The sequence below is a fragment of the Diceros bicornis genome, chromosome 1 (assembly GCF_020826845.1).
Source record: "Diceros bicornis minor isolate mBicDic1 chromosome 1, mDicBic1.mat.cur, whole genome shotgun sequence".
Classification (NCBI taxonomy): domain Eukaryota; kingdom Metazoa; phylum Chordata; class Mammalia; order Perissodactyla; family Rhinocerotidae; genus Diceros; species Diceros bicornis.
In genome coordinates, this window is record NC_080740.1 from 80,573,408 (window position 1) to 80,594,870 (window position 21,463).

The following is a 21,463-nucleotide window of genomic DNA, read 5'->3' on the forward strand; positions in this document are numbered from 1 at the left end:
AAACTTCTCAACACTTGCTTACCTGGATCACTGCAGATTTAAATAAATGGACCACATGTACTGTCTTGCATCAATAAAAAATGAAACATCATATTTGTCAAAAGAAGAGGAGAGGGCCAGATAGCTTAGGGATTAAGGATGGGCAATGGAACCTTTCAACTCTAAGTCACTTTTTGCCATCTGTTTGTGGTAGGTTGACTGTGACAGAAATCATTACTATCTAAAGGCTGTTCTGTTGTCTCCTAGGTGTCAACGACATGGCAGTCTTCATCTAGCTCTTGTTAGACAGATGTCCATATCACACAAAACCCGTCTTGATTAGCAGCCAGTGAATTTATCTCCTTAGGGCCATGTGAAACTTTCCTACCTCTGCCAACACGGAAGAGAAAATGCTGTTTCAGGTGCTGTCTACAGGCAAAACGCCTCTCATGCTTCATCATTTTCTTATCCCAGAAAGATCATTTGGAGATGAATATTCCGCTCTTTTAAGTCTTTCTAAAATAACTGACTCTCTAAAGTTAAAAGACCCTAAAAATGCAGTTTGCAAAATTCAAATAGATTGACTTCTTCAAGTATTCCTTACACAAAAGAACACACTACTTTGGGCGAAAGGTACACTCTTTGTACTCTCTCATCTCAAATCTTAAATTTTAAGAAGAGCATATTATATAAATTTGAAATTTTTAAATTTATGTATAACATATATTCAAACAAGTCCATAAATGGTAAGAATTTTCACAAAGTTAACATACTCATGTAAAATGTGTCCTTATTAACAAATAGACCATGATCAGCATCCTCCAAAACCTCTCCTCTCGGTTCCCACCTTCTCCAGAAAGTATCCTACATATTTATTCCATTGTTGTTGGTTTTTGGGAGTTCACTAATATAGCTTAGTTCTTGATGAATCTTGTCTGAGTTTAGGGCTAAAAACTTATTTGATTATAACTAGCAAAATAAAATATGCGATATGCACATTTGAAGATGAGATTTATGACTCTGAGAGTTGGATGACCTCTGGCCAAAGTTTGTTAAGGTTTATACATTTATTTTCAATGGTTTCATCTCATATTTGTCTGTAGATGAAGGTATCAAAAGGAAGGGGGTGGAATTAAATGCAAGGCCTCAGACCATAAGGAATAAGTTACACAGAAGCGTGGTGAAAGAAAGGTGAGGTAGAATTAGTTCTGCATCAGTGCTAGTATTTTATTCTACCACTTAATGACATTATAATTTTAGGTGGAATATTTAACTCTTGTGGATTTTAATTGCTTCAAATATGAATAGGAATGCTAATAACTTGCTAAAGGCACTTATTACTAAGATCTATGATTCTAGGAAGATAGTCTAAAAAACATTTTTTCCAACTTTCTGCTCTCTCATCACCAACTCTACTACAAAGTTGGAGAGTTGGGCTCTTTTTTCTTTACATAAGTAGGGGTGGTAGACGGAGACTTCTCTTGATACCTGTTTTGAGCTGGGGAAAACAAGATGTGGGAATGAATCTCTCTTTATGCCAAAGTCACAGCCAAAATGTCTATTTTACGCTATCGCAAGCCACAAGGCAACATGAACTTTGTCCATTCTTAGCAAATATCTTTGAGAGGTAGGATACAGACTTAATCTTTCACATTATACAGATAAGAAATGAAATCACTGAGAACTCAAGTGATTTATGAAGCAGCAGGTAAAAGTTAGAAGAGGAAAAAAAGGAAATTTGGTCTCTTGTCTCTTCTTTCAGGGTTCTTTTCAAGGGCTTCCTGTTGTTCCTGGACCACATATGCACTTTTGATAGTCACTGGTATGAATTTTGGAGCGACTGTATTCTGCCGAAGGTGGGATGTGAAAAAGACAAAAGGATCCTTTCTTGTTAAGCCCTTGACCTCTGGTGTTCAGTTTTCCCAATATTAAGTGCATGGACAAACTGCTTAATGGCAGAAATGTCACTGCCAGAACTTTAAAGAGGTTAATCAATACTGAGCCTCAATCAAAATTTTACCATTATGTTTCCAAACACTGGAGTCCTCATGGAGACTTACATATTCACTGAAATGCTTTTAGAGCATAGAGGTCGGGCTCTTTAAATTGTTCAAGTGTTGCCAGCCATCAGCGGGTCTCTGTAGATTATAAACAAGGAACAGAGCCACTGTCCTCCTGTTTGATACTTGTTTTCCCAGAAGGCGGCTAGAGCTGCTGGCTGAAATGTCAGAATAAAACAAGACTTGCCTATTTTTAGCTTCAGCTCATACAGTTTCCCTCCTCTTTAATCATACGTCAAGATTTTAAACCAGCTGCCTTTTGAGAGGCCCCAAGTTAAGAAGAGCTGAAGTCAATAAGTATGGAAGATACTTTATTACAAATTATTGCAATATATAGTAACAAAATTTTTAAAGTATTGTTATAGAAACACGTAATTTTATTGTGGTTCTTTTGGGTTCTGTTTTTGGCTGTCCTAACCAATGTGTACGACCAGATGCTTGCTCACAAAAGAAAGCACAATGCCAAGGCTTCCACAAGGAGTTAAAATGAAGGAAAAACTGATGGAAAGAAAAATGTAAGACATCAGTGTCCTAACCAAGAAACTTCATCTCAGGAAATATCCTTGCCTCATCCATCCCATCACTTGACCAGAGAAAATGTAAGAAAAGGAAGTATTATCAATTTCTAAGCTCAAAGAAGGACATGTTGGATAGTAGAGAATAAGAATTGGAATAGTTTCAACTGCATTGAGATCTACAGTGATCCAGTGGGAGTCCTAACCTTAGAGAAATAATTAAATCATAGCAATATATTTTGTGTGGGTAGATGATGATTTGGTGAAAATTTAAGTATAAGTGAGAGTTTGAGCTGGAGGCATGGACAGAGTAGGTACTTCATTCATTCAACAAATATTTGTTGATGCCTACTATGTGCTAAGATCTGCTCTAGAGCCTGCGGATAGAGTAGTAAGCAAATGGTGTGGAGATTGCATTCTAGTTGGGGAAAATAGATAACCAAATAAATTTATATGTCAGACAGCGTTAAATGCTATGAGGGTTAAAGACAGATAGTAGAAGTTGTTTTAGCTCAGAAAACATAATCAGGTAAGTCCTGTCTGATAATCAATCTTGAGCAGACACCCAAACAAAGTCAGGGAGTGAGCCACGTAGATATATCTGGGGAAAGAGGCAATGGACTAGCACATGCAAAGGCATTGAAGTGGGAATATACTGGATGTGTTTCAGGAAGAATACAGAGAACAGTAGGCACTGTGAGTGATCAGGAAGGTGGTAGGACATGACATTAGAAGTGGGAGGGGACCAGAACATGCAATACCTTAGAGGTTATAACAAGTATTTTGGGTTTTACTCAGACTGAGGTGGGAGGTTTTAAACCATTTTAAAGTTTTAAGCAAGGAAATTTGTGATCAGATTTGCCTTTTAAAAAGATCTTGCTGCCTGTTCTGTGAGACTAGATTGTTGGGTTCCCAGGATGGAAAGCAAGGAGACCAGTAAGAAAATAAATATATAGTCTAGGCAATAGTGGTTGTTGCTTTCAACTAAGTGGTAGCAGTGAGACTGGTTAGATGAAGGTTGGTTCTGGGTATATTTAAAAGGAGATCTGACAGGCTTGGTGATGGATTGAATGTGAGGTGTGAGAAGGAAGAATCAAGGATGATACCAAGGGTTTTGGCACAAGGAAGTGGTAAGATGGACTTACCATTTACCAAGTTAGAGAAGACTGTAAAATAAATTAATTTGGGGAGCATGCGAGATGGCAGGGTTCAGGTGACCCAAGATTTCAAGTTTGGACAACTTAAATTTGAAATCCTGTTAGACATCCCAGTAAAGATGTCAAATTAGTGGCTAGATGTATGAATTGAGGAAGAACAAGTCAAAGCTAGTTTTATAAATTGGTCAGTCATCAACCTATAGATGGGTTTAAAGCCATGGGTAGGAGTGAACTCACTTAAGAAGTAAGCAAGATGGTAGAACTGAATGAAGTTATTTATTAATAAATCCATAAACAATAGGTTATCTCTAAGGTCCTTTTAAGCCCTTCGATTCCTTGAAATCTAATAAATTTTAGTCTTTACAATAAGTTTGAAATATATTTATAATATATTCTAGGCTTAAGGTCTTGGGAATCGTTTCTGTGGCTTATCAAACTTCAGGCGATGAGTTATAGCACCATTATCTGGACTTTACAAGAGACCTGGTTAGAGCATTTTTCATTTAGCATTGTGTACACAAATAGAACATTGTCTTCTGTCCATTGTTCTTAACCCCCTTCAATAGCATGACATTCTTTCATCCATTCTCATAAGATTGCTTATCAGATAGTGTGCTGCCTTTACAGTGAAATACTGATTAGTTTGTGGGAGTATTTTCTAGAGTTGATAAATCAATGTACAAAAAACACAGCATCTCATTTTAAAAGAAAGTTAACCATCTAAGCCAGTGTTTTTCAAAGCACATTCCAAATAACATTAGTTCTCACGGATTTGAATCTGAAAAATATTAAGTTAAATAAGTTTCAATACTGCAGGACTTCTCAGAGCCTTTAGTAAACTAATGAACCTTGAAACTGCAGGAAATAAGAGAAGCTATATGTAATTTTTGTCATGTCTAATTGGCCTTTGAATCTTTTTCAAAACACAGGTCATAGGTCTAGTGTCATGAGGAAGAAGCTTCTTCAATGGCCAAAATGCATAATAACTGTTCAGTATTCTTTGATTTTGATGATAAAAGTAATAAATATCTCCACAAGCATTACCAAAGGACAGACACTATGCTTTACTTAAATTATCTTATTTATACATATAAGGTGCATACCAAAATTATCCCCATGTTACAGATGCAGGATCAAAAGTGGGAGAGGTGAGGCAGCTTGCCCAAGGCCAGCTAATGGATGGGAGTGCTACAGTTTAAACCAAGATCCTTTAATTTCAGAGCCAGGTCACCAAATCAGTGGTTCTCAAAATGTGGTCCCTGGACCAGAAGTATTTGTATCACCTGGAAACTTATTAGAAATGCAAATTCAGTCCCATGAATCAGCAACTCTGGAGGTAGAGCTCAGTAGTTTGTACTTTAGCAAACCGTCCAGGTAATATTAATACACTCTGCAGTGTGAGAAGCACTGGCTGAAATCATTGCAATAAACTGGAATAATGCCTGTATATGGTAGAGAGGTCTAAGAAAGTGACTAGGTTAAAAGGAAATGATCACCTATTTGTTCTAAATTAGAGATCTCAGCTTTTACTATAAACCAGAAACACTTGAGGAGTTCTTAAAACACCAAGATGACCCCTCCAAAGCCGAATGTCCTTAGGTGAGACCAGGTAAAAAAGCTTATAAAAGCTCCACAGGTGATTTTGTTGCATTACAAGAATTGAGATAATTGTAGAAATCAATGGGGGACAGTCATTTGCTATTCTATATCAGTGCTTCCCAAAATTTGATGTGCTTAGGAATACCCGGGGGATATTGCTAAAATGTAGATCCTGGTCCAGTAAGTCTGTGGTGGGGCCTGAGAGCTTGCATTTCTTTCAAGCTCCCAGTTGATGTCAATACTGTTGCTCTGAAGACACACATGTTGAGTAGCAATGGTTTAATTTACCCTTGCTATTTCTCATTTTCTCAAACATTACTTTGTATTTAATAACTGTAAAATTAAAAGCTTGAATTTATTTAGAAAACCTCTCTAGAGAATTTCTAAGTATTCTAGGCACAATACATTAGTATTTTCTTTATTATCTTTCCCTGTTATATGATTGCTAACCAATCATCTTGGTGTGCCTTGGGCGGGTTTAGAAAGTGGATGAGAGACTTGCAGTTCTCAACTGAGTAAATCTCAAACAAACTGGGATGAGTTTATCCTCTTGCAAGGGTATGCACTTCCATCTATCATGGAGAGATCCTATCCTAATCTAGAAATATGTTCTAGTCAAAGGACTACTCCCAGTGTTCCCCTGTATATAGGAAGATGTGGTGGAGGATTGGGTTTGCACAAGCAGATTGCCCAGCAATCTCTCATGATCTTACGCCAGTCTCAGATTCACAGACTGACGGGTGGAGCAACAATTTGAACTCAAGCAGCCCAGCTCTTGATCTCTCGACCCTAACCACTGTGATAGCCCAACTAACTACTCCTCTAATGCCCTAAATTAAGTTTTCCCCAAAGTGGAGTGAATGTGGGTCAGGTGTATTAATAACTGAATTTTTACTTCTATTATTTTTTATCTCATTCTTTAAAAATCATATTTTGGATGTTTCTGTATATATTTTTAAATATTTGGCATTTGAAAATATTTGGTACATGTGGACACACACAAAATATTATTGGGATGCATGACCCAAAAAGAATGGAGACCATCACCTATGGACTGTATATCTATACATGTATATATATTATTTTTTTTGCTGGATAAAATAAAAGTATAAGAACTCCTACTTTCCCGCACAGCCACACTGTCCTATTAAAAATGCTATTTTTTTTTTTTTTTAGAGCTAAGTTCCTATACATATATCCTTGAGTTCTTTTAAGATTAGTCCAGTTTACTACCAAAAGAGTATGCCTGGTCACAATCCAGCCTACTCTTTCTGAGGCTGTCCTCTGGCAACCCCTTTCATTGGCTTTCCCTAAATTCTACGAGTCGCCCAAATGGCAAGCTGATAAATGAGTGCATCTTAATATTAAGCTTAAAGTATTGGAAATAGAATTAGTTCGAGGGAGTTTTAGGCTATTTTATTTTAAGATATTTAGTAAAAAATTTGTTTAATATTCTTATATCACATCTCCTTAAGCTCTTAAGACATTCCTAAGAATTTCAGCAACACAGAATGAGTTTCAAATCCTGCTCACAGAATCGAGATTTGAAATGACCCTTCATTTCAAATGGAGGAGACAAAACCCTTCAAATATATAGAGTGTATTTCAGTACTTATATATTTTAATGTATATTTCATATATGCTAGAAACATTTTAGAAAAACAATTTGTCATGATTTCTTAAATTATTCTTTATAATCCAGATTCTATGTATCGCTTCAGTCATTTTCTACTAACATATCAAGGCTTTATTTGATCCATTTGAAAAAGCACGTAGTAAATTTAAGCAAGCTGAAATATTAATTGAGAGTATCCTAAAATGGACTTTCAATTAAGTTCTCTATTTTTTTCCATGCAGATGATAAAAATTACATTATTCAGTATGACCATTTTTTTAAAAGTTCCTTTAAACATCCTTCACTTAACCAAATAGCAGGACAGTTCCACTAGAATAATTTTCAATGCTGGGTTAAAATGCTTTTCTAGAAAATTAGGGCCTTTCTATTCAACAGCAGTGAAAACAACAACAGTACTTGAAAGGCACTACGCAGTGTGTTTTGCATGGATTTTCTTAATTACTATTTATGACAAAGCAGTGTTCCACTCAATCTGACCACATTCTCCTTCTCAACACACTTGCTAGTCTTGGCCTCTGTGGCACCCCCACTCCCTGGTTTTCCTCTTCTCTGAGAGCAGCATCTTACTCCGCTTTGCAGGCTCCTCCTCCTTCCTCTATCCAAACTTTTAATTCTAGAATTACTATGGCTTAGCCTCATGTAGTGGGTTGAATAGTGCCCCCAAAATGATATGTCCAAGTCCTAACCTTCAGTGCCTGTGAATGTGAACTTATTTGAAATAGGGTCTTTGCAGATGTAATTAAGAATTTCAGATTGAGATCATTGATATAGGATGGGTGCTAAATTCAATGATTGCTGTCCTTATAAGAGAAAGGAGAGGGAGATGTGAAACACAGAGAGAAAAAGACCATGTGAAGGCAGAGGCAGAGATTAAAGTTATGGTGCCACGAGCCAATGAATGCCAGGAGCCACTGGAAGCTGGAAGAAGCAGAGAATGATTCTCCCCTGGAGCCTTTAGAGGGAGCATGGCCCTGCCAACACCTTGACTTTGGGCTTCTGGCCTCCAGAACTGTGAGAGAATAAACATTTTAAGCCACTCAGTTTGTGGTAATTGGTCATGAGAACCTTAGAAAACGAATATACCCCATGCCTCTTCTTTCTCTCTCTTTCTTTTTTCTCTAGCTCCTCTGAGCTTTTATATCAAATATATGCTGAGGAATCAAAAGTTCTACTTCCAGTAGAAGTCTTTCCTGTGTGCTTGATACATCTATCTGCTTCGTTTCTACTTCTCTTCTTAGCACTCAAAATTGACTTGTCTCCAAAAGCTCTTGATTACTAAACCCCTTGAAAAGAAGAGTCAGTTTTTTTCTGACTTATTCATGTCTGTTTTTCACCAACATCTCCCCAAGTGTCTAGAGAAAACTAGGATAATTATTTTCTTATGTCTTAACTGCCCCCACCCCTGTAGCTAATCTATCAACACTCATGACTTATAACTTACAAATATTTTTCAAATCAATTCACTTGTCCTGATGTCCATTATCCTACACATATGTTCAGTTTTTATTGCAACTTCCTTTCCTTACTGGTTTTCCTGGTTCCTTGTCCCCATTAAGAAGCTCTTTTCCACATAGGAACAAAAGAAATCATTAAAAAATATGAATCAGTTTATGTCATTCCTCTGCTTAAGATCATAAAATGGCTTTCTATTGCACTTATTAGAAATCTGTTCTCCTTTCCATGGCCTATGAGGTCCTATATGGCAAGGGCCTTGCTTACTTCTGTACCCTCATTTGTACCACCCTATCCAGGTAGGACTCTCCTCCAACCTGCTAGTTTCTACATGGCACTTATCACAATATGTGTTCACGTACTTACATTTGTTTATTATTATTTTCTACTCACTAAACTGTAAACTTGTGCAAGTTAGCACTGTGTCTTTTTTCCTCACTAATAAATTCCTGGGATGTATCTAGGACAGTGCCTAGTACTTTACAATAATTTTGAATGGATGAAAGAATGGAAAAGATACATATAACCTTGATATATCTATTTGTCGGGTTCTCATATAGGCTATTTAATTCCAGAACTTCAAAAGATAGCATAATGCTCTTGGAAGCTGCCTACCTACCATCATTAGTAATTTTTTTATTAGTATTTGATACTAATTAAATACTTACTTTGTTCCAGGTACTGTGCTAAGTCTTTATCTATATAATCTCACTTAATCCTTACAACTCAGTGAGGTAGATACTTGAATCACTTCCTTCTACAAATGAGAACTTTTATACTCAGAGAGGTAATGTGACTTGTCCAAGGGACACAGCTAGTACATGGCAAGGTCAGGTCTTTGGCAGCAGGGTACACACACATTGCAATTGTGTCATCATCCGAGAAACTATTTCAAGCCTTCAGTAGTCCTTTCAAATCTCTCTTTTTAATCATTGGTTTTTCTAACATCCAAAGTCAAACTATATTCAAACCTAGACAACAACACAAAATCTTAATATTATTAGAGCATTTCCCTGGGGAGTCTTAGCATAGGGTCAATGGCTTTATTTTCTTGGAATTGTTATATTAAATGAAATTCTCACTTGAAAAATATATTGTCTTGATTATCCTTTAAATAAATACAGGAGTATTCATAAATTTTGTTAGGTGGACATATGAACATAAGTTTCTGAAAATGGATACAAATGAAATGCTTCAAGCCCCAATGATCAAAGCAAAATTGGCAAAATTAGGACTCAGCCAAATTCTTTAATTGCCATAAGTCCCAAGTTGATTTTTGTTATATATTCTGTTGATGTATTTTCTCAACTCATGTGTGGTGGTTAATTTTGTTCTCAACTTGGCTGAGCTATGGTACTCAGTTGTTTGGTCAAACTCCTGTCGAGATGTTTCTGTGAAAGTATTTTTTAGATGTGATTAACATTTAAATCAGTACAGTTTGAGTAAAGCGGATTACCCTCCATAATGTGGGTGAGCCTCAACCAATCAATTGAAGGTCTTAAGAGACAAAAGTGAGGTCCCCTGAGAAAGAAGGAATTCTGCATCCAAACTGCCTTTGGACTCAAGACTGCAACATCCACTCTTTTCTGACTCTCCAGCCCACTGGCCTGCCCTACAGATTTCAGACTTGCCAGCCCCCACAATCATGTGAGCCAATTCCTTAAAATAGATCTTTCTCTCTATATATCTACACATGCTATTGGTTCTGTTTCTCTGGAGAACCCTAATATACCATGTAACACGTGTATGAAGGAAAAGCTTCCAACAGTTTTACTTTTCTATTTATTTTATTTGTTAAAGCAGTCACAAAGGTACAGTGAGTTTCAAAAAGAGGAGAAATAGAATTCATCTCTTGATAGGGAATGTCAAGGTTCTAGGAGAGCATGACAACTCCCAAACTGGCAATATTGTTGTCATTTTTGCAAAATACAACCTGACACATATCACATGTCTGATTTTGTGACTTATTAAACAAAATACTTTGATCTTTTTCTCCTCTTCAAGGAAAATTCCATCTCCTCTATGAAAGTTTCATAATCATCATTTTCCCTCCTTGACATCACTTGTTGCTTATCCTCAGTGCCATTTGGCATTTAAATACCATCTTATACATTGTGCTCTGTAACCAGAAGCCATGGTAGTAAAAAAGTATGGAATCTGGAATTAGGTAGGCCTCAGACCCACCTCTGCTACATATTAGTGGGACAACTGATGAATTACTTAATCTCTCTGAGCCTCAATTTTCTTGTCTGTAAAATGGAAAAGTAATAGTACCTATCCCACAGTACTGTTATAAAAAATAAATGACAGAACATTCATAAAGAGTTTTCATGATTGTACCTAACATTTGTTGATTACTTTCTCTATGTAAGGTTTGTAACTCTATTCATTATGTGATTCAAGCCACATAGCAATAGAGGCCATTATGATCCCCATTTGGTAGATGAGAACCTTGAAATCTGTGTTGTCAATGTGACTTGGTCAAGACACAATCTAAGGACAATATAAAAGCTGAACCTTGAGTTCCTAAGTTATGGTTCATTATTCTTTCACCAGTTCATGAGGTCTCCCTCTTTCTATTCTCACTATTGTCCCTATTATTATCTCTTACTTATTGTAGCTGAATAAGACTTGTTAAACTAATGAATATTCAAAGTTTTTTTCAGCTTTATTGAAGTATAATTGATAAGTAAAATAGTAAAATATTTAAAGTATACACTTGTGGTTATTTGATATACATATATGTTGTGAAAGGATTCCTACATCTAGTTAAGTAACACATTCATCACCTCACATATTTTTATATATATATATATATATTTTGGTGAGAATATTTAAATTCTCTTCTCTTAGAAAATTAAGATTATATAATATATTATCAACAACTATAGTCACCATGTTTCACATTAGATCCTTTGACCTTATTCATCTTATAGCTGAAAGTTTGTACCCTTTTGCCAAGCTCTTCCTATTTTCCCCACCACTTAGCCCCTGAGAACCACTTTTCTACACTGTTTTTTGTGAGTTGACTTTTTTTTTTTTTAAGATTCCACATATAAGTGATACCATGGAGTGTTTGTCTTTCTCTGTCTGGCTTATTTAACTTAGCATAAAGCCCTCAAGGTCCATCCATGTTGTTGCAAATGGCAGAATTCCTTCTTTCTCATGGCTGAATAATATTCCATTGTGTGAGTGTATATTTCTCCGTGTGTGTGTGTGTGTGTGTGTGTGTGTGTATATATATATATATATATAAATTGCATTTTCTTTATCCATTCATCTGTTGATGGACTGTTAGGTTGTTTCCATACCTTAGCTATTGTGAATAATGCTGCAATGAACATGGGAGTGCAGATATCTCTTCTATACTCTGTTTTCATTTCCTTTGGATATATACCCAGAAGTAGGAATGCTGGATTATATAGTATTTCTATTTTTAATTTTTTGGGGAACCACCACTCTGTTTTCCACAGTGGCTGTGCCAATTTACATTCCCATCAACAGTGCACGTAGGTTCCCTTTTCTCTACACTCTGGTTATCTCTTGTTTTTCTGACGATAGCCATTCTAACAGGTGTGAAGTGATATCTCATTGTAGTTTTGATTTGCGTTTCCCTGATGATTAGTGATGTTGAGCATCTTTTTGTGTACCTTTTGGCCATTTGTATGTCTTCTTTGGAAAAACGTCTATTAGCTTCCTCTGCCAATTTTTTTAATCAGGTTGTTTAGGTTTCTTTGCTATTGAGTTGTATGAGTTCTTTCAAATCCTATTAACCACAAATTGTAATTCATATAGATCATATAGTCACACAAAGAGTGTGACTTTGTGTATATTTCAGATTACAGTAGAGGATTTAGAGATATCCTAACAGAAATCATGTTGATCTTAAGACCTGATAAAGTTCATGAAATGAAACTAACATCTACTGTAGACAAGTCTGGTGTCCTCAAGGGTCTTTAGTAATAAAGATTATTCTCTCTAGACTTGTCAGTTAGTAAATACATGATATCGTAGGATTATTATTGGATCTATAATTTTAGGTACTAAACTTTCTGTGTTTGTTATGAACTAATACTTTTGCAGCAGACAAATTTATACACACTCTGGCTGTTGTGCTAGATTTAAATTAAATAGCATAATATGTGGTACAAACAAAAGGTTTTTAAGAAGTTATCTCAACTTGCACTTGCTCTGTTGAGCTAGATCCTGAAACTTTAAAGAGGACTGGATTATGTGTCAGTATTCCAAGATACTAGAAAGAATTTTGACTCCCAATGGTGGTATGACTTGCAATTTTTTCAACATATCTGAACATTAGATATGTTGTATGTGAAATGTGTATGTTACACAGATGACTTCTAAGAATCCTCAAAGTTCTAAAATTTACAATTATAGATAATATTTGACTACAGTCTAAGTAAAATCCCCAGTTTTGCTCAACATAGTGTTTTCATATACATGAAATTATAAATTAGCTTTTAATGCATACAAACAGTGAAACTTATTTAAACAAAATCAGAAATCCAGTCTATTTGAAAAAAATAATTAGAAGACTGCCAAAATTGGTATCACATTCCCATAGTACCAATTAATTAAACTGTGAGTAGTGGCTCCCTCGCTATAGAAAGGATATGTCTTGACCAGGTTAACGCTAGACCCATTTTACTCATTAACTATTTTGTCCCTGCATTAATATGAGTTTGAGTCCCCAATTCTGAGCAAACCATAGTCTTTTTTTTCTCACGTCATTCATATGATGGAAAATTGATCCATCATAACATAACGTATAATATCGTAATATTGAACTTCAGGGATATAGACTTTTTTTACATATTAAAAGGTAGATGTAGGAAATGTACTCGTAGAATTACATTGCTAGTTTAGAGCTGGAGAATATCAAATAAAATTATTTTTCTAATTCTGTTAAGTGAAATAATAGTAGAAAATTAGTGGTATGGACATCTAATAACATGACAGACTAGATAATCAGATAAGCTCTTTCACAATAAAACATCTAGATCTTACCTGGGAATGGATGTGACAACATATATTATTAATATATTGCTGGGCTTGTACAAGGTAACAGAAACCTTTATGGGCCCTCTCCACCACATGTCTAAAAATAATCATAAATCTCAAACCAGATTCATGAAAATATGAGATTTAATCAAAGGGAAAATGTCTAAAGCAGTGCTGATTTCAGGGAACTAACTCTTTGTCCTGCAGCAAAGTGGGGCAGTTGAAACAGAGATTATTGCTTTAGGTAGGTACCCTCAGGGTATACTCAAGGGGTACCAAGAAAATAGCACTCATTGACTTCCAGCAGAAGTAAACACAAAGCATATCTGGAGAAAAGCATTCCTTTTAGGTCCCCAGGATTTTCACAAATAAGCTCAAACAAATATGAGATCACAATTTAAGACCATCAAATAAACAGAGGAACAATGTTTGTGAGTGGAAATTAACATACATAATTAAGCCAAAAATTTGTATCCTCTAGGAATTATAATATTGGATTTATACGACACAAAACAAAATACGTTTATATAAAATGCTTTGAAAAGTAAAATAAAATCTCAGAATGAGAAAACAATAAAGGTTATGAGAAAATGAGATTGTAGATATAGAAAACATGAATAAAATACAACTCTTAGGAATGAAAAATAAAATTGTTGAACATAAAAATGTAAATAGGGTAAACAACAGATTAGACAGAGCAGGAGTAGGATTTAGATAACCGGAAGGCAAATTTGAGGGAATTTCCCAAAATATAGCCAGGGAGAAAAGGAAAGGAAAAATGGAGAAAAAAAAAATATGGAGGAAAGAATAACAGGTATCAAAGATGTCTAACCAGAGTCTCATAAATAGAAAAGAGAAACAAAGTGAAAGCTATATCTGAATAGATAATTTCTGAGAATTTTCAAGATCTGATTAGACATAATACTGTTGACAAGAAATCTATAAAACATCAAAAGTAAAGAGATTTTTTAAAAATGTCCAGGATTTATCTAAATGGGAACAATGATTGGACATACCACAGATCTTTTAACAATAACTGTAGAAGCCAAAGAGGCAGTAAAATAATATATATAAGTGCCGAGAGAAAATGACTAACAACATATATAGGTTTAAAAAAATTGTGTTTCAAGGAGAAAGATGAAATAAAGACATTCAAGATAAACTGAAAAAAATTAACACCAAGACATACTAAAGTAATTACTAAAGTTTGAACTTCAGAAAGAAGAAATGTTATCCTAGAGAAAAATCTGAAATGCAAGAAGAAATGCTGATCAAGAAAAACAGATATTTGTAAGCAAATGTAAAAAAAAAATATTTTATCAAATGATAGGTAACAATAGCTAATTTGTGGCATTAAAATATTGAAGAATGTATAAATCAGATTGTGGTGCTACGAGATAATATATTCTCAGGTCATTTTATTTTTAATAGGTAAAGGTTAAGATGTTGATTAATTTTTTTTTTTTTTTTTACTTTAAGGTAAGTGTTAAAATAAAATTCCAAGCAGTTACTAAAAGAATAAAACAGAATACATAACTTACAAATCATTAAAAGAAACTGATTAAGAAGCAAGCAGTCAGTCCCCAAAAGCAGGAGGTGGAAAAGGAGGGGCGGTGAAAAGAAAAGAAGTTAAAAAATGAGACAGAAAGACAGAAACAAGCCAAAACACATCAATAATCAAATAAATGTGATGGATTACATGTACCAGTTGGAAAATGAGGATTGACAGAGTGACCAACAAAACAAAGATCAGCTATACGCTGCTTATAAAAGACACACTGAAAGGTTAGAATAAGTTTTATCATCATATGCTATGCCAATCATTATCATCATCATCATCACCATCATCATCATCATCATCATCATCATCATCATCATCATCATCTTGAAATGTTTATAAAACGTTTACTTTGTCCCAGGCCCAATCATAAGCACTTTACATGCTCAATCCTATCTCTTATTAAAAAATTCTTATGAGGAATTATTAACAGAGTTTAAATAAGCTTTCCAAAGTCATACAGATATTAAATGGTAGAACTAGGTTACAAACCTAGATTATTCCTAGCTAGGACTTAAGAAGGACTCATTATATATAATAAAAGTTTGGATTCATGATGAAGATACAGCAATTCTAAACGTATATGTATCTAATAGAATAGTCTCCAATACAATAAGCAAATAGTGACATAATTTGGGGGCAAAAACGATGTCTCACAATCTGCTTGGATATTTCAACACATTTCTCCCATATGTTAAGTCAAACAGACAAAAGCAAACAAACAAACAAAATCTTCCAAATAATTAAATCATAGGTCAAACAAGAAATTATAACACAATTTTACAAACTCTTAGAACTGAATGATAATAAAAATAACGCATAGCAAAACTTTAATACAGAAAATGCAGTAATGAAGACTTACAGACTTCAAGTGATAGTACTACATAAAAAAGAAAGGACAAAAGTTAATGAGCAAAGTAAAAAGTTATTAAAAGAACAACATATACACCTAACTAAAATATTTGGCAAGAAATAATAACAGTAAAAATAAAACTAATGAAAGAAAAATAAAAACACAATAGAGAGGATCAAAAAGCCAAACATTGTTTCTTTTTTTGAAAAGGCTAATCAAAATTATGCAAACCTCTGCTAAGATCAATCAAAAAATTACTTTCATACATGAAGGAGACATAATTATAGATACAACAAAGATTTAAGAAATAAAAAAGAGGAACAGCCTTATGTTAACAAGTTTGGACGCTAAAATGAAATAAGTAAATTCCTAGAACACATACCTTATCAAAACTGAGTTAAGTAAAAACATAAAGCCTTTAACAATTAAGTAAATATATGAGGTGACAAAATTATCCCATATATAAAATCATCTGGACCAGATATTTCCTGGTAAATTCTTCCAGACTTTAAAGAACAGATTATTTAATTTAATACAAACTAATACCAATACAAAAAACAGACCAGGCCAGAAAGAAGGAAGAAGGAAAGAACAAACTTGGTGGCTTAAAACAACAGAAATTTATTCTCTCACAGTTCTGGAGACCCGAAGTCTGAAATCAAAGTGTCAGCAGGACTGTGCTTCCTCTGAAGGCTCTAGGAGAGATTTCTTTCTTTGCCTCTTCCAGCTTCTGATGTCTCCAAGTCTTCCTTGGCTTGTGCCTGCATCACTCCAGTCTCTGGGGTCACACTGTCTCCTCCTCTTTTGTCAAATCTCCCCTGAATATCTCTTATAAAATAATTGTCGTTAGATTTAGGGATCACCTAGATAATCCAGGATGATCTCATCTCAAGATCCTGAATTACATCTGCAAAGACTCTTTCTAAACAACGATAAATTCAGAGTTTCTGGGAATTAGCATGTGGACACAACATTTTGGGGCCACCGTTCAACCCACTGCAGTATCCTTATATGCAAATTTTTTTAAAAAGTCATATGAATCAGTTAAGAAAAAGAGAGATTGTGTACACATTCTTGTTCTCATCTTTTCCCTCATATGTCCAAGTTATCAGGTTGAGCGTTTAGCCCAATTTCATGAACAGGCTAGTTGAGATGTGTGAGATATAACAGAAAAGAGCAAGTAGAAGTTTAATAGTTCCTTGGTGGCTGTCACAGACACTGTTATTGCCTATCCAGTTGCCATTTTACTTTCATTTTTGCTCACAGAGCCCCAATCTTGTTCGGATCATGCCTAGCACGGTGGATTGAATGATAATTAGGACGAACCAGGCGTAACTATCCCTTTGTTGATATTCACTTTCTAGCCTCTCTCCCAATTCTGGGTGTCCAGTCACGCAGTTACGACCAAAGAAGGTAAATGGCAATTTTTTGGATAGGTTTTCTTCTCTGATAGAAGGAAAGTCCTATTCTTCTTGCCCCTTCCTTTGTGCTCAGGTAACTGGTGTGAGGATATGATGCTGGGGTTGTGGCATCTCTCGTGTGACTCTGACAGAAGCCCAAGATGAAAATCCAATGAGAGCAGAGCAGGGGAATGTTTCGCCAATCTCAGAATTGCCTTGTTCAGACTTCTTCAAAGTGAGATAATTAATGTCTATATTACTAGGACAAATATTAGTTAGGTATTCTGTTACTTGAAACCCACACAACCCTACCTAAAATTGTAAGCAATGACTTTTCAGATGCTCTTCATTCCTCCATATTTTCATCTATATGTAAACAGCAAGCAGCATCATGGTCTTTTGTTGTACAGACTCATTTTTACAAGGTCAGAGACTAAGGAAACATCTGTTATTCAAGATTATTTTAAGTAGCTACCGCTGTCTACCCGCTAGAATGAGGGAAGTGCTTTGTTAGGTCTTGTCTTTGTACTTCTCCCTCTCCTTTGAATAGTTAAATAATATTGACTGTGCTTTTATTGTGGAAAGAAAATTAAATCCTACAGGCATTAAGGTTTTATTCTTTGTTTTTCTTCTTCTTTTTTATATTTTTTAAGAGATACAATACTGCTATTTGGTCCATACCTTTTTTTTTTTTGATACATAAGACAATGCTTAGAGCTGTCACATTATCATATCTACCTGACAGATTTTCCCAGAAAATACAATGTTGACAGAAGCAATTGACACTCAACATCTAAAATATAAACCTTTCTTCAGATTATTGACTTATAACTCTGAGAAGAACAGCCTTCAATAGCCCTGACAATCACAACCTTGCTGTATAAAAAGTATCTCTTTAAATGCCAGAGCTTGCTCCTGTAGAGATTTCGGGAGGTTTACCTGATGTTGATGTGTAGTTTGGACACAGAAGGTTGTGCATCTCATGATGCACAAAAGACCTTTCCTGGCGTTACCTGTGCATTTAGATTTTTCAGTTAAGTGAATCAAAAACATCTGGTGGTTCCATTGGTCACTCTTTATTACTTCACAGTGTTACTGAGACTCATCATCATGCCATTCAAAAATTTATGGTGAGTTAGACAACACTGTTTTTTATTCCCAAGCAATTGTCTCACCTGGAGACAGTGAACAGATTCACGAAGAGAGAGGTATCACATTAGTAATCTCTAAATCGCAATCACTACAAGTGCTGATGGACTCAAGCCTGACACTTCTTACTTAAATATTGTTTAAATTACACTCAACTTTTTAGAACATTTAAAATGTACAATATTGGTCTGCCCTCGTCTCAAGTATTTAGAAATTATCAACTTTCTAGAATCTCAAAAAGAGGCTGATAATGTCTAACAAGCAATAAATTTCTTATATCAAAAATTCAAATATGATGTAGTTCAATATATATTCTGAGTGTCCCATAAAAAGACTACTTGCCAATATAGATATTTACATATTTACGTATAAATATAAAATTGCAAATGTATTTTAAATACATCCCATCATTTCTCAGAGCTTATGTGCTTTAAAGTCTGGTATTAAATTTAGGGTAAATACCATGTGAATGGACATTGTGTGTGTGTAAGTGAAGAGATTCCATCTATTAAAAAGAGAGAATTTCTCATCCCATTTATTTCTAGAATTATTCTCCTTGGAGAACATTCCCAGAATGAGAAATAGTATTTAAATTCTGTCACCACAACAAAGCTGATCTTCAACATTGAACACACAAGCACACACACACACACACACACACACACAAATATTTATGGACCAATAAATTACCCACATCTAGGTAGAGAGCCCAAAATTAGGCTTTGGAATTCAAACTCTAGTTCTGTGTTCAGTTTCTGGATCTCATATATATATATACATATATATATATATATATACACACACACATATATGTATATGTATACATATATATACACACACACATACACACAGCATTTGGAAAAATTATTTGATATTCCTGTGCTTCAGGTTCTTCATGAGTAATATGAGATATTGATATCACCTCTATCTATCTGTATCCCTTAAGAATCCTTCAGGTTTAAGTGGCAGATTCAGGTGCAACTCGATTCAGAATTCATGCTATGTCCCCGTATCCATCCTTCATCTCTACTTCCTCTGGCTAAGCTTCATTTTCCTGCCTGTTTGTAAGAGAGTTCCCACACTTCTGGGATAACAGTCTTTTAGGTTCTCATGTGGTGGGAAAAGAAGAGTCGTCTTGGTTGAGCATTCCATCCAAAATTATGTCCCTGTGGCTGTGATTTAGTCACAAGCTCATTCTTGAGACCATTTATATAGCCAAGTGGTTAAACTGTTATAAAGTCAACTCCCGGAGAAGCACTTGGGGAAAGGGGATAGTCCTCTGGAGGAACATTGAAGGGTCGTTAGAAGGAAAGGTATTAATAGATGCTAGACAGAAAAACTAATAGATATTCACTATAATTATTTAGACTGGTTCTTGTGAGGCTTAGATATATCATCTATACAACAGTTAACATGATGGCTACATGTTGTCCAGAAATAGTTAAGTATAATCAAGTTAATAATTATTAACAATATTTTTACACTACTTATGGTTTCTGAAACCATTTTATATCTTTTATCATATTCAATATTCACAACCCAAAATTATTTTGAGTTTTCTTTGGAGATTGTTTATTTCTAAATGTTTGTGGCTCAGGGAGGCTGTGCTGTCACCCAACATCACGTAGCTAATCGACAGGAGGGCCTAGACTTACACCAGGTCTTACTGTTCCATCGGATCACATGTACCTAGTCAGGCATCCTGTGGATATGATCACTTCTCTTTTGTCTCAATGATTCTTAAAGCATTTTCTACCTGTTGCATATCTGTGAGATCAAAAATGTATCAGAGACCACATATACATTTTCTTTCATATAAGGAAATACTGTTCATCTTCTCAATTTAGCAGCTGTTCCCCCTTACTTAATCTGTAAATTACATTTTACTTGTTCTTACTCCCGTTCTGGGTGAGGAGCCAGATGTGACACAAACAAAAGGTCTGTGTTTGCTAAACCCCACTTGACAGCACTTGGTAGAAATGAAGTCCAAGACAGTTCCAAGTGAGAAATATGAAACAGAATTTCAGACGCTGTAAAGTAGAATGGGTAAGCATGAATAAGAGTAAGGGTAAAGATCAAAAGTTCTAAGTATTTATAAAATCTTTTTAATCAGTAATCCAGTAGGAGTCTCATTAAATATAATGCCAGGGAATCTGGCTAAAGAAATATCTACATGGGCTTCACCTCATAAAAATCAAAGATGACTAGAAACAGATAAGAAGTCATTTCACGCCTTTGCCATCTGACTCAAAGACTTCATATCAGTCCAGATCAAAACACAGACATCTGTGCAGCTGTCCCATTACATATAGCATAGATGTAGTTTTAGAGCACCGGCATTTATCCCAACCCAGTATTTATGCGTTCCTTTTGAAATGCAATAAACAGGACAGAAAGCCTCCCCAGGGCATGTGGGAGAAGGGGTAGGTACTCAGTGTGGCACGTTGCTCCTGAGGAGCTTTAGGTCTGATAATTGAAGCATTCGGGTACGGAAAGAGACAGGGAGATTCTGGTAACAGTGTACGTTCCTGGCGTTCTGGAAGGACCGGGGAGTAGTGATAGGAGAAATCCCACCACCCTCAACGCAGTAAAGCTGTATTAGACGTTGGAACCTGACATATCAAATTGTCTTCCAAATGAAGACCTGAAAAATGTTTTCAAAATTGCCTAAGTGGAAATGTCAGCAAAACTAGGGACAAACATACTCTATTTGCTGATGAATGTGAAGACTGGATAATTTCATCTCATTTGTCTCTTCTTCCTTTAACAACCAGTACCCTACGACTCTATCATTGGGCTTCTTTTATCCTGATACAGTCTCTACGTGGCTGATCTCTTCGAGTCCCATGGCTATGCATGCTTTCTATCTGCTGATGACTCCCAACTCTAGTTAGAAGCCAGTTCCTGCACTAGCTTCTGCCATAAATTCCAAACTCTTACATCTGGCTGGCTCCTCAACATTTCTACTTGAAGACATAATATATATTTCAAATGTAACATATACGAAGATAAGTATCTTCTCTTTCTCTCTCGTTATTCCATGTGCCTTAACATACATTTTGTCTGATGGTAAGAAAACTATACGA